The 12,832-nt window shown below is 42.7% G+C and overlaps 1 protein-coding gene across 2 annotated transcripts in view; it reads right to left on the reverse strand.

Annotated features, from left to right (window-relative positions):
- Positions 1-12,832, reverse strand: part of LOC134351696 (PDZ domain-containing RING finger protein 4-like) — a 469,835-nt gene that overhangs the window by 214,965 nt on the left and 242,038 nt on the right. The gene's annotated exons all lie outside the window — the stretch shown is intronic.

Raw genomic sequence — 12,832 nt, forward strand, 5'->3', positions numbered from 1 at the left:
AGCCATCGACGCACTGCTGAACTGGCTGACTCGGTGACAGTGGCCTGCAGCCATCAGCTTCTGGGCCAGCTTCACTCACCTCGGTGGCTCACGGATGTGGACTCTCTTTCAGAGACTCTGCGGTTTGATGTTTAATGTTCTGTGCATTACTTGCGTTACTTGTTCTTTTTTTGTGTGTTTGGTGTCTGATGCTCTTTGTTGTGTGGGGTTTTCCTTTAAACAGGTTCTATGGCGTTCCTTTGCAGGAAGACTAATCTCAGAGTTGTATACTGTATACGTACTTTGATAACAAATCTACTTTGAAACGTTACTCGCATACTTCCATTTGTCAACAACCATTTTAATCAAAGCAAATCAGTCAGTCACAAATTTAATTTAACCGTCCAAGTTAAAATTTTGCTCTGTGCTCGCTTTTTGAACTTCATCTAATGACTTTTTCATTGCATTGGCCCATTTTATGGCAATAGCACAATCCACACTGCTGTGATTTACTGTCCTTTCATGAGGGAACAGGACCCCAGTGGACCCCCTTATGGCCTGGCATTTTGCAGAACAATAGCACATGACCCAAGAGACCCAGCGTCTCAGTGCAGAGGTCAGCAATAGTCATTACAGAGCCAGAGATTTTTAATGACTTGCTCTCCCTGTGCTGTCGTCAGACTGTCTGACTGACATGAATTTGTGGACCTGCCAGAACTTTTTTTTCCCCCCTCTCAGCTCAATGTTGACAAGCCAAAAGACGTCCTGCATGTGCCCTGTCCTCTCTGGTACCACAGCCCCAGTTTCTATTCCTGTTTTGGCTGACCAATCAAGCACTAATTTTGCAAACCTTAGGATCCCAAGGCACACATGATGATGGATTAGGGGCGTTCTCTCCATGTCCTAGCCATGTACTAAGAAACAAATTATCCCAGCATAATTCTATTCAGTGGAGGCCAGGTATACTTATTTTTTGTTATTTATTCTACATTGCAGAAAGACTGTTTCAGACACATACAGAGTATAATTTCTCTTTGTAACCTTTTTATGGAACATCAGAAACTAAAAGGAAAAAGAAGCTAAGAATTTTTGGGGACAGTTGAGGAATGGGAAAGGTATTGCTGGAAGTAGAAATTCCATCCATCCACTTTGGAGCATCACGCAAATTATTGCGAACTGTAACATAACTACCTCAACACAGTCAGGATTTTGACCGTGTGGTGGAAGAGTGGAAGAGGTTTAAGATTCGGTACCAGTGGGCGATCCCAGACACTCCATTTCGTTTCCTTCCACCCTTCTCCCTTCATTGCCGAACCTTGCTCAGTTTCACTCTGTTTCTCCTTCTCAGAAGTGGTCTTTCCTGCAGTGCAATTTTAGCATCTGGAGCTTTTGGCTTTTCATCATCACTGCATATCCGGTCTTATAAACTTCAAAGGCAAAAATCACCAACCCTTATCTAAACACCAAGTAGAGACAAGGGAATGGGATTTGGCCTTGGCATCACTAACTAGCCAGGGAAATTTTGAACTTTTCTCGAATGACCCTGGCACTGCAAAGCAGCAGTATGCAGACATTTCTGTAGATGTCAGTATTTCAGATCACACACGTGGAAATACATGTATCCTTCAAAGTGATGGCACTTCACTTCCATGGGATTAGAATGGAGGACAGATGGAACGGTTTGGGAGAGCCCAGGTGGATCTTGGTTGTGCCTTCTACCCATCTATATCTGTGCTGTTGTTATAGGGGTGGCATGGTCATGCAGCAGTAAACATAACACTTACAGTGCCAGCGATCACCGATCAGAGTTTGATTCCCTACGCTGTCTGTAAGGACTTTGTACATTCTCCCATGATTGCGTGGGTTTCCTGTGAGTGCTCCAGTCTCCTCCAACATCCCAAAGACTTACAGTTAGGGTGAGTGAGTTGTGAGCATGCTCTGTTGGCACCAGACACACTGGCCGCCCAGCATAATCCTCACTGATATGATTTGACACAAACGATGCATTTCACTGCATGTTCCATGTACATTTGTACATGTGCAATATAAAGCCAATTTTTAATCTCTCTTTAATCTTTCAAAGGAAATTAATGAGGATCCCATTGAGAAAATCATAGGAAAAAATGAAGCGGCCAGGGCATTAAACAGCTTTTATCTGCCTTCACTGTAGGTGAATAAATGCAGAAAAAATGCATCTAATTATAGCAAAGAATTTAAAGTAATTAATATCACTAAACTGAGCTGATAGCCTGCATTGCAGGATTCCAAAGGAATTGAAGAGAGACCGTCTAGAAACAAGCCCTTTGATCTACCGAATCCATGCTAACTATCAAGCTGCCCTATCTACACTAATCCCACCCTAACACATTATATTTTCTCCACATTCCCATTATGCGCCCCCAGATTCTACCACTCACTTATACACTAGTGATAATTTATGGTGGCCAATTAACCTTGCAACCCACAATTTTTTTTTGCTATGGAAGAAACCAGAGCACCCTGAGATGTAAACTCCACACAGAGAGCACCGGAGATCAGAATTGAACCTGGGTCTCTGCGGCGTCATGAAACCATGGTGACCATTGAAATAGTAAGTGCACTAGACACAATCTTCAGAGGTTTTCCAGATCCTGATTCAACCCGGCAGATGGGAAAGTAAAAATGCATAATATTGCTATTTGGGAAGGGAGAGGGGGAGTAGGAGGTGGTAGACCAACCTGAGATCTGATATCAGTAAAATTCTGGAATGCATTGTTAATAGGGCTACTGGAAAATATTTTGATTAAGCTGAGTCAATATGGTGTTACGAAGGGAAGAATTAGTTTGATGAATCTAAAAGCTTCCTGTGGATCTGTAGATAAAGAGGGAAGACCAGATCATGATCTAAAAAAACAACCATACCCCTCACCTGGCTTCACCCGTCACCTTGCCATCCCCCCTCAACTTCTGATACTGGCTTCTTCCCCCTTCCTTTCCAGTCCTGATGAAGCAACTTGGCCAGAAGCATCTACTCTTCATTCCCCTCCATAGGTGCTGCCTGAGCTGCTGAATTTCTCCAATATTTTGTGTGTTTTAGTCTGGATTTCCAGAATCTTTTGTGTGCAAATCATATTCTCTTGGATGGAGGATAAAGAAGACAACCACTGGTTTTTCAGGTTGACAGCCTGTCACTAGTGGGAGCTGCAGGGTGGAGAGGGTGGGTGGTTAGTTTGGGCTCCAACCTACTCACTATTCACATTAATCACTTGGATGAAAAGTGTCATCCATTGAAGGTTATTACTAACACAAAGTTGAGAAAGTGAGCTAACGGAAGAAAATTGGTCTTTTAGCCTTCAGGGAAGGAGGCTGGAATATAGGAAAACTGACTGAGATTGCACAGTGTTTTGGTCAAACCTCATTTGGTAGTTACACACAAGGAATATTATGTAGCTAAATTCCGATAGCCCATCCGCTTTGACTTTGGTGCTGCTGGACAGGGAGATTTTCTGGATTCTGCCTATTTCTATCCCAACATTCTCTCAGTTTTTAAAAAGATGTTACACAATATTGCAATAAACGCCGTTTCAGCGAACCCTGCAAGTTTCACGGATACACAGGAATTGGAGCCTCGGTGAGTTTGGGGTGAGGCACAGGAAAACATCAATCCTTGAGCCAGGTGCAAACCAACCAGATTACTGAATCATCCGACAGGTGATTAGAGCTTTATTGCATTTGCCCTGGTGTTCATGGCAGTGCAACTTCACTGCATCAATTAGATAATGAGGGTATTGTCCAAGGAAGTCATAGTAAATACAGTAGGCCCAGGCTCTCTGGAGTTTGGAAGAAGTGATCTTATTGAGAAGCATAAGATTTTGTGGATTGACAGGATAGGTACTTTCCTCTGGCCAGAATCTGGAACACAGCACAATCAAAACTCTAAAAAGTCAGAGAACCTGGAACTGAAGTGAGGAGAAATTTCTTCAAGCAGGCAGAAGTAATTCAGGGCATTCCCGATCATAGAGAGCAGGGGGCACTCCATTGTTGAGTATACTCAATGCTGGGACTGGTGGATTTTTAAAACGCTAGGGAATCAGAACATATGGGGATCAGACAAAAGGGTTAAAGGGCAGAGGATCAGCCTTGATCTTCAGGAATCGTGCAAGGGGTCAGCGGTCAAATAGCTTATTCCTGACTTTATGTTTGGTGCTCTATCCCATCTCTCCCCAATAGTGGATGAAAACCCCCTCCATGATAGACTGTCCTATCGGAATACTCATCCTTTGCTGTAATGATAGTGGTATTTTGGAGCAAGTTCTATTTATACTGTCGGGTGTTGATAGATATTGATCTACTTGAAGTTCAATCTCCCTGGTGTCCGCTCTAACCCCTGGTCTGAGTATTAGACAGGAAGAGTGTATCAGGTTAAAGCATGACATTTGCTCTTGCACCCAAGGCAGAATGGGAACTGATTACTGCCGTCTGCTTCAAACTCAGATGCTTTGTTGACAGGCTTTGAGATTTGCCAGCACTCACTGCAGCCTGACACGGGCTGTTTCAGCTATCATTGCCATAGATCAAAAATGAAAGCTGTTCTGGATCCACAATCCCAAGTAATAAGACTTAGCAAATTCCTCTGGGACAAGTATCTGAAGGTAAGGCCCCGTTCTCTGTGCTCTGTCAGTAGCTCTTCTCAAACAGTGATCCAGCTTGCACACATAAGCAAAGGACTTTCTGATGTTTATTTATCTATGAAGAACAGGGGCAGTTGGGACATTCTGTGTGCCGCAGTTCCCGAGGATACGTTGGATTGTGGAGATGAATATTGAAGAGGAATTTCAAAAGAAGCAAGCAAGTCAGTCGGCACATTTTGTGCACCGCAGTTCTCAAAGAGATATTGGATTATGCGTAATTAGGCACTTGGCAAGGGCTAATAAAAAGGAGTTAGCTTTAAGTGGAGCAGCCACTGTGTGAGTGGGCCAGTGTCGGGTGGGGAGTTGAGGCTTTGGCTCAAGAGGCTTCAGTGAGGAGGAGTGAAGGCTGTAGATAGATTTTTTGTGTTTAATTTTCTTTCTTTCTCATCGCACAGTCAGAGAAATGGGAATGCCACACTGGATAGTAGAATGCTCCACTTGTGGGATATAGGAAGGCAGGGAGAGCTCCAGGGTCCCTGGCGACTACACCTGCAAGAAGGGCACCTTGCTGCAGCTTCCTACAGACCATGTTAAGGAAGTGAAGCTGGAGCGGGATGAACTCCATATCATTTGGGAGGCTGCAGGGTTGATCGACAGGGCATACAGGAACGTACTTACACCCAAGGTGCAGGACACAGGTAACTGGGTGACCATCAGGAGGGGAAGAGGGGACAGGCAGTTAGTAACAGGCACACCACTCCGGATACTGTTGGTGGAAATGACCTAGCAGAGAAAGCAACAGCAGTTCGGTCTTTGGGACTGAGTCTGACACTGTGATTCAAAATGGAAACAGGGAGAAGGGCTGAGCTGTTGTAAGCTTAGGCTAACAGACAGGAGACTCTGTGGACAGGAACCAGATTCCCGGATAGTATGTTGTCTCCCAGGACTAGAGTCAGGGACATCTAGGATCAGATCCACAGCATTATTAAGTAGGAGGGTGAGCAGCCATACATTGTGGTCCACATCAATACCAACGACATGGATCAAAAGGGTGATGAGGTCTTGCCAAGTGAGTTCAGGGAGTTAAGTGCAAAGTTAAAGGACAGGAACTCCAGCATTGTGATCTTAGGATTACCACCTGTGCCACGTGCTAGGGAGGCCGGATAAGGGAAGATAATTCAGTTTAACGTGATGCAAAGGAGATGGTGCAGAAGCAAGGGATACAGATTTTTGGAGTACTGGGGTCTCATCCATGGAAGGTGGGACTTGTAGACCTGACAGTTTACACCCAAGTTACAGGGAGACCAATAACCTTACGGGAAAGTTTATTCATGCTGCATGGGAGGGTTTTAATCAAGAGTTGCAGGGGAATGGGAACCATAGCAACAGAACAGAGAGTGGAGTGGTTGAGGGGAAAGATATTAAACCTAGAAACAAAGTCAGGAATTAAAAGGTTGAGCATGGTGGGACAAATGTCATGAATTGTGTATGTTTCAATGCAAGGAATATTGTAGGAAAGGCAGATAAGCACGTGGAATTATGAAACTAGCCATTAGTGAGCAGGAGGGGCAGTACTGGCAGCTCAATGTTCTGAGGCTCCTTGGTGAGGGGTGGCATTACTATTCATGGAAAATGTCACAGCAGTGCTCAGTCAGGACAGACTGGAGAGCTCCTCTACTGAGGTGATGTGGGTGGAACTAAGGAATAAGAAAGGGATAACCACATTAATGAGATTATATCATAGACCAACCATCAGTGCACCGGATTTAGAGAAGCAAATTTGTAGAAAGATCAAAGACTGTTGCAAGAAACATAAGGTTGTGATAGTAGGTGATTTTAACTTACCACACTGTAGAAGAGCTAGGAAGGATAGAGCTAGTCAAATGTGTTCAGGAATGTTTCCTTAATCGGTACACTGAATTTCCCACCAAAGAGAATGCGATACCAGATCTCCTATTAGGGAACGTGACAGGGCAGATGACAAGAGTTTGTGTGGAGGAACACTTTGCATCTAGTGATCATAATGCCATTAGCTTCAAGATAGTTATGAAGAGGAGTAGGTCCGGTCCTCAGCTTAATTATGCAGAGAGGCCAATTGGGATGGTAGTAGAAAGGATCTGGCAAGTGTGGATTGGGGCAGGTTATTTGCTAGCAAAAGTGCGCTTAGTAAATGGGAGGCCTTCAAAGGTGAAATTTTGAGAGTACAGAGTTTGTATGATACTGTTAGAATAAAAGGCAAGGATAACAGGTTTAAGGAACCTTCGCCTTTTTTGTGATATTGAGGCCCTGGTTAAGAAGAAGGAGATGTATAGCAGATATAGGCAAGAAGGAACAAATGAGGTACTTAAGGAGTATAAGAAATGCAAGAGAACACTTAAGAAGGAAGTCGGGAGGGCTAAGAGAAGGCACGAGGTTGCTCCAGCAGACAAGATGAAAGAAAATCCCAAGGGCTTCTACAGATATTTTAAGAACAAAAGGATGGCAAGGGACAAAATTGGAACTCTTGAAGATTTGAGTGGTCATCTACATATGGAGCTGAAAGAGATGTGAGAAACTTAAAATAGGATGTTTGCATCTGTATTTATTCTGGCTATGGAGAGGGAATCAGAAATGAGGCAAAACAGCAAGGAGGTCATGGACCATATACATATTACAGAGTATGAGGTGTTTGTTGTTTTGAGGCAAACTGGAATGGATGAATCCCCAAGACCTGACAAGGTGTTCCCTCGGATATTGTAGGAAGCTAGTGCAGAAATTGCAGGGGCCATAGCAGAGATACTTAAAACATCCTTAGCAATAGGTGAGGTGCCAGAGGACTGAAGAATAGCTAATGTTGTTCCGTTGTTGGGTGACACTAGAACTAGAGGCCATGGGTCAGGGAGAAATTACTGGGAAAATGAAGGCGAACCTCTTCACTTAGAGGGTGGTAAGCATGTAGAATGAGCTGCCAGCACAAGTGGTAGATACAGGATTGATTTCAACATTTAAGAGTAGTTTGCATAGGTACATGGATGGGATTCGTATGGAGTTTCATGGAACTAGGCAGATTAATAGTTCAACAGGGACTAGATGGCTGAAGTGCGACATTCTGTGCTGTAGTGTTCTATGACTTTATGGGAAGTTTTTAAGTGTGGGCTGCTGTGTGTATTAGCATTCATATCTTTGCGCTGAAATAAGTATGTAGTAAGGGTGTGTACGTGATGTAAATGGTTTAGAAGAATGAGGTGTGATCTTATTGAAACATAAGTCCATGAGGGTGGCATGGCAGGATATAGGCTGAGATGCTTCCACGAGTGGAGAATCATGAACAAAGAAGTATTTTGGTATCTTCCCTCTTTGACCTTCACCAAATTTTACCGAAAACATCCTATCCAGATTCATCACAGCTTGCTATGGCTTCTGCTCTACTAGAGAGCACAAGAAACCGCAGAATGGTGGACATCGTTCAGCACATTAGAGAAACCAGGCTCCCCTCTATGGACTCAGTCTGCACTTCTTGCTGTCTCAGCAAAGCAGCAAACAGTCGAAGACCCTCAGCACAGCTATTCTCTCTTCTTCTTCCTACTGGGCAGGGAGATACAAAAGCCTGAAAATACAGTACTGAGCAAAAGTCTCAGGCATCCTATATTTTTTTGCATGAAGTTTGTTCTTAGATGTTTTTTTTTGTGTTCTGCATTGGTGTGTCAGTAGAAAAGAGTAAATTTTAGATTTCCAAACACCCATTTTCCATAAAATTAAATGTTACAGAGAAATTTTTATACTTCGTTAAAACAGTAACATATTATGTAATAGACCACTTTTCAAATAAAAACTTGATTACTTTTTAAATTATGTATTCCAGGGCACGACGAACCAAAGATAACAAACAGGTGCTAATGACCAATGACACAATGAGTTGAATGAACTAAACTGATTAACTGAAACAGAAACAGGTGTAGAAGGAATCAAACTGGGCAAAGGAAAACCTAACTAAAAGGTGAGTGTGTGGCAGGTGTGACAGTTTAACCTTCAAATCATCAATTCTTACACCATTGCAAGGGTGGGCTTAGCAACAAGACACAAGATTGTCATTCTGCATCAGCAAGGTCTCTCCCATGCAGAAATTTTGCAGCAGACAGGATTTTCAAGATGTGCTGTCCAAGCTCCTCTGAAGAAGAACAAAGAAATGGGCAAGGTTGAGGACCAGAAATGCAGTGGTCACCCATGGAAACTGTGAGTGCAGCAGACGAGAGATACATCAATCTAATGGCCCTTCTGAATCAGAAGGATTCCAGCTCTGAACTCACAGAAACCTCTGGAACCAAAGTCCACCCCTCTACAATTCGGAGAAGTCTGTCAGAAGTGGAAGAGTTGCTGCCGTAAAAGCCACTCCTCTGTAGTGGAAACAAAGCCAAAAAAACTCACCTACACACAAAACACAAGGATTGGGGTGCTAAAAGATGGCAGCAAGTGCTCTGAACTGATGAAATTTTTGGTTCAAGCAGGAGGCAGTTTGTCTATAGAAGAGCTGCAGAGCACAACGTGATCATGTCTGCAGCCAAAAGCAGAGGTTCCCTGCAGGTTTGGGCTGCAATTCTGCAAAAGGAGTTAGTGATCTGGTCAGAATTAATGGAAACTTCACACTCTATCATCATGGAGGCATCTGATCGGTCCTAGTTTCATCCTGCAGGAGGACAATGACTCCAAACACATGGCCAAGATCATAAAAAAATATTTTCAGCAAAAAGCAGAACAAGAGATAGTATGGCCTCCACAGAGCACTGACCTCAACACCATCCAGGCTGTCTGGGATTGCCTGGTGAGACAGAAGCAAGCGAGATGGCCAATATCTGCAGAACTATGTCAAGTTCTCCAAGATGCTTGGTAAAAACTACCAGGTGATTTTGTTATAAAACTGCACAGCAGTGTACCTAATAGAATTAATGTCGTTTTAAAGTTCAAGAGAGGTCACACCAAATATTGATTTGATTTTTTTTTACTGTTTACTGCTCTTTATAGTATATTTTTGATATTGAGAAACTTTTTACTCATTATTTTTGAAAGCACTTTCGCTTTACAGATTTTCTTTTACATGTGCACAGTAGTGCATATAACACAAGGATCAATGGCAGTTTCTATCTTAATAGTACAAGACTATTGAATGGTGCCCTAAAATGATAAGATAGATTCTTGACCTACCTCACAATCTACCTTGTTACGGCCTTGCACCTTGTTGTCTACCTGCACTGTACTTTCTGTGTAATTGTAACACTTTATTCTGCATTCTGTTATTCCCTTGTCCTACCTCAATGCAATGACATGATAGCATCAAAATATTTTTTTCTTGCTGCACCTTACTAGATGGGACAATAACAAACCAATTTACCAATTCAGTTACAAGGTTAGTGGGCATGCATTTTAAATTTAGGTACGTAGCAACTTCTCATAAAGGATGGCAGTGGATCTCTGAAATTTGCTACCCCCCATTTTGGAGGCCAGAATATTGCACATAAAGAAGAAGTAGATACACTTTTGATAAATGAGGAATCTGATGGTTATCAGGAACTGGTAAAGGACAGGAGACGAAGTCTGGGGAAGATCAGCTATCGAGGGATTGAGTGACCCATTCTTGCTCCTGTCTGAAGATCTTACACACTTGTGTGGGTTACAGCTGGCAACCGAGTAAGGGAATGAGAGAGCTGTGGTTTTCCCACATTCCTTTGCGGATGTATTCAGAAAGGTGTTAATGCCTTCTGAACAAAATCATGTTCAACCTTATATAGAGAAAGCTTATGCGGAAAAGTTGAGCTTAACAGTCCGTATTTTAAATTGAACACTTTATCTTATTCTCTGTCAAGAAGTACACATTATTAATGGCACACAGTTGACACAAATGTCCAAAGAACTGCAACTGCTGGTCATTTTTAAATACTCACTGTTTTAAGTGAAATACCCTTTTGCTTACATTGCTGAACTGAATTGCCTTTTTATCTTTCACAATCCATTTTTACTTTAGCAACACAAAGGGGAAAGTAAATGTCTTTTCCATTACAACAGTTTGTCTTCAGTGATGGAGTAAGCCACCAGTATAGCTTCTGTTATTAATGGACATCTGCAGTTGATGGTTGAAGAACTATATACAATGTCACAGTTTCGATCTCTGACCAGTATTGGATTATCAGACTTGGGGAATAGCTAGAATTAGTTGACTCTCCTTGGTTACAAAAGGTGAAGTGACAAAATAAAAAGGGCCCACCTTCTCATTGCTGCTCACACATCACCCTATAATTCCAACTGAAGGATGCTGCTGAGTATAGAACAAGACTGGGAGGAACTTTGTTATGACCACGAAGAAAGACAATGTTTATGCTGAACTAACACTGAAGCTAGTGAGCAGACACCAGTCATCAGGTCACTGAGGGGAAAATTTGGGGGAAAAAGTAGAAAATCCTTCAAAAATGACTGATGACAGAGCTATCCTAAGTCGTTAACATACACGTCCTCGATGTTTGCCACACTGAAGCTTGCATTGGGCGATAACGCGGGTGGCTGTAATTATATAATGGACAGAATAAAAATTGCCTCACAGCTTGCTATCAGTGCTGAGTAATCAAATTTTCATATGCATCAAAGACACAGTTAAATACAAGACAGTCAGTGGGATAAAATGGCACTGATTCCTGCTTTTGGTCCAACACATTCAACAAGAAGCAGTGACAGAGTGGCGAGACAGAACCCTGCACATTGGAATGGTGGATGGGTCAGGATGCTTTATTTTTGGAATCTAACCTTTGGTAACTTCTTTTATTCAGATGTAGTCATTTCAGAGTATAGCCCTACTGCTGCTGCTGCTGTGTGTGTGTGTGTGTGTGTTCACGTTCAGTTGCTAGAAGCTTGAAACAGGACTGGGAGGACTGCAGGCAAATTAGTTTCTTTTCGACAAGTCTGCATTGGCTTCAGTCACTGGCCTTTCCCTGGCCCGATGTCCTCCTGCTAGCCACTTCAGCTGAATATAACCAGAATTCTGTGAACAATATACAGTCGGCCCTCTATATCCACGGGGGATTGGTTCCAGGACCCCCCGCGGCTACCAAAATCCGTGGATGCTCAAGTCCCTTATATAAAATGGCAGAGTATTTGCATATAACCTACGCACATCCTCCCGTATACTTTAAATCATCTCTAGATTACTTATAATACCTAATATAAAGCAAATGCTATGTAAATATTGTATTGTTTAGGGAATAATGACAAGAAAAAAAGTCGGTACATGTTCAGTACAGACGCAGCCACCATAGCTCTTCTGGGAACGCTGATGCTGCCTCAGCATCAGCCAATGCCGATTCTCCCACGATCTTTAAGTTCTTGAGGCTGTAGCGCTTTACGTAGCCAGCCATCCCTTACTAGCCCTAAACTCCTTCCTCTCGCTCATAAGTAGTGAACGAACAAGACGCGAGGCGAACAATGGTCAAACAACGAGTGCTGGAGAGAGACTGAGGATCTGTGAAATGGCGGGAGGTTACAGCAGGGTATGCCTACACATCACTTCATTCGCGTGGATTCAGCGTAGTGCTCGGCCCGCGGCAAATTCAAGTTTTGCTTTTTGGAACTTCCTGGAATTTTTTTCCGAATATTTTCGATCCACAGTTGGTTGAACATACAGAGGGCCGACTGTACTCCCCTCATACAATCTTCAGGAAGAACATTTAAAAGCCTGCATCGACTACACCACAAGCCATGCCCTTTACAAGCAAACATTTTGCCTCTGTTCATCTCACCTTTTAAAATCAGCCTTCAATGGGCATTAAGCACACTTAAAGACATGTCGATTCCGCTCATTAAATGTGGAAATAACTTTAGGCAAGTTCCAGGAGCCACATTAATGACTTCGACAGGTTTTAAATGTTTAAAATGTCTCTCAAAATTAAGCATGCAGATGCAAATTTCATCCATGAACATTGCCAAGGGCAGTCTGAAAATGAGGAGATAAACAAGCAAAAGAACAACATAGGACAGCTCCGATCTGCCAAGTAGTGAAATCAGCAAACAATTGATACCAGGTCCCCTTAGTTCAGGAGATATGATTGGATTGAAGGTTCTTCAGAGACAATTCATCAAGTTGATTCCCAAGAAGACGGGGTTGACTTATGAGCTACTGCAAAGCAGATCAGACTAAAATCATTGTTGTTTTGGAAAATGAGAAGTCATCTTACTGAAATATCTATGATTCTGGGGAGCTTGACAAGGCAGAGATTTAGAGGATG

The sequence above is a fragment of the Mobula hypostoma genome, chromosome 9, assembly GCF_963921235.1.
Source record: "Mobula hypostoma chromosome 9, sMobHyp1.1, whole genome shotgun sequence".
NCBI classification, from domain to species: Eukaryota; Metazoa; Chordata; class Chondrichthyes; order Myliobatiformes; family Myliobatidae; genus Mobula; species Mobula hypostoma.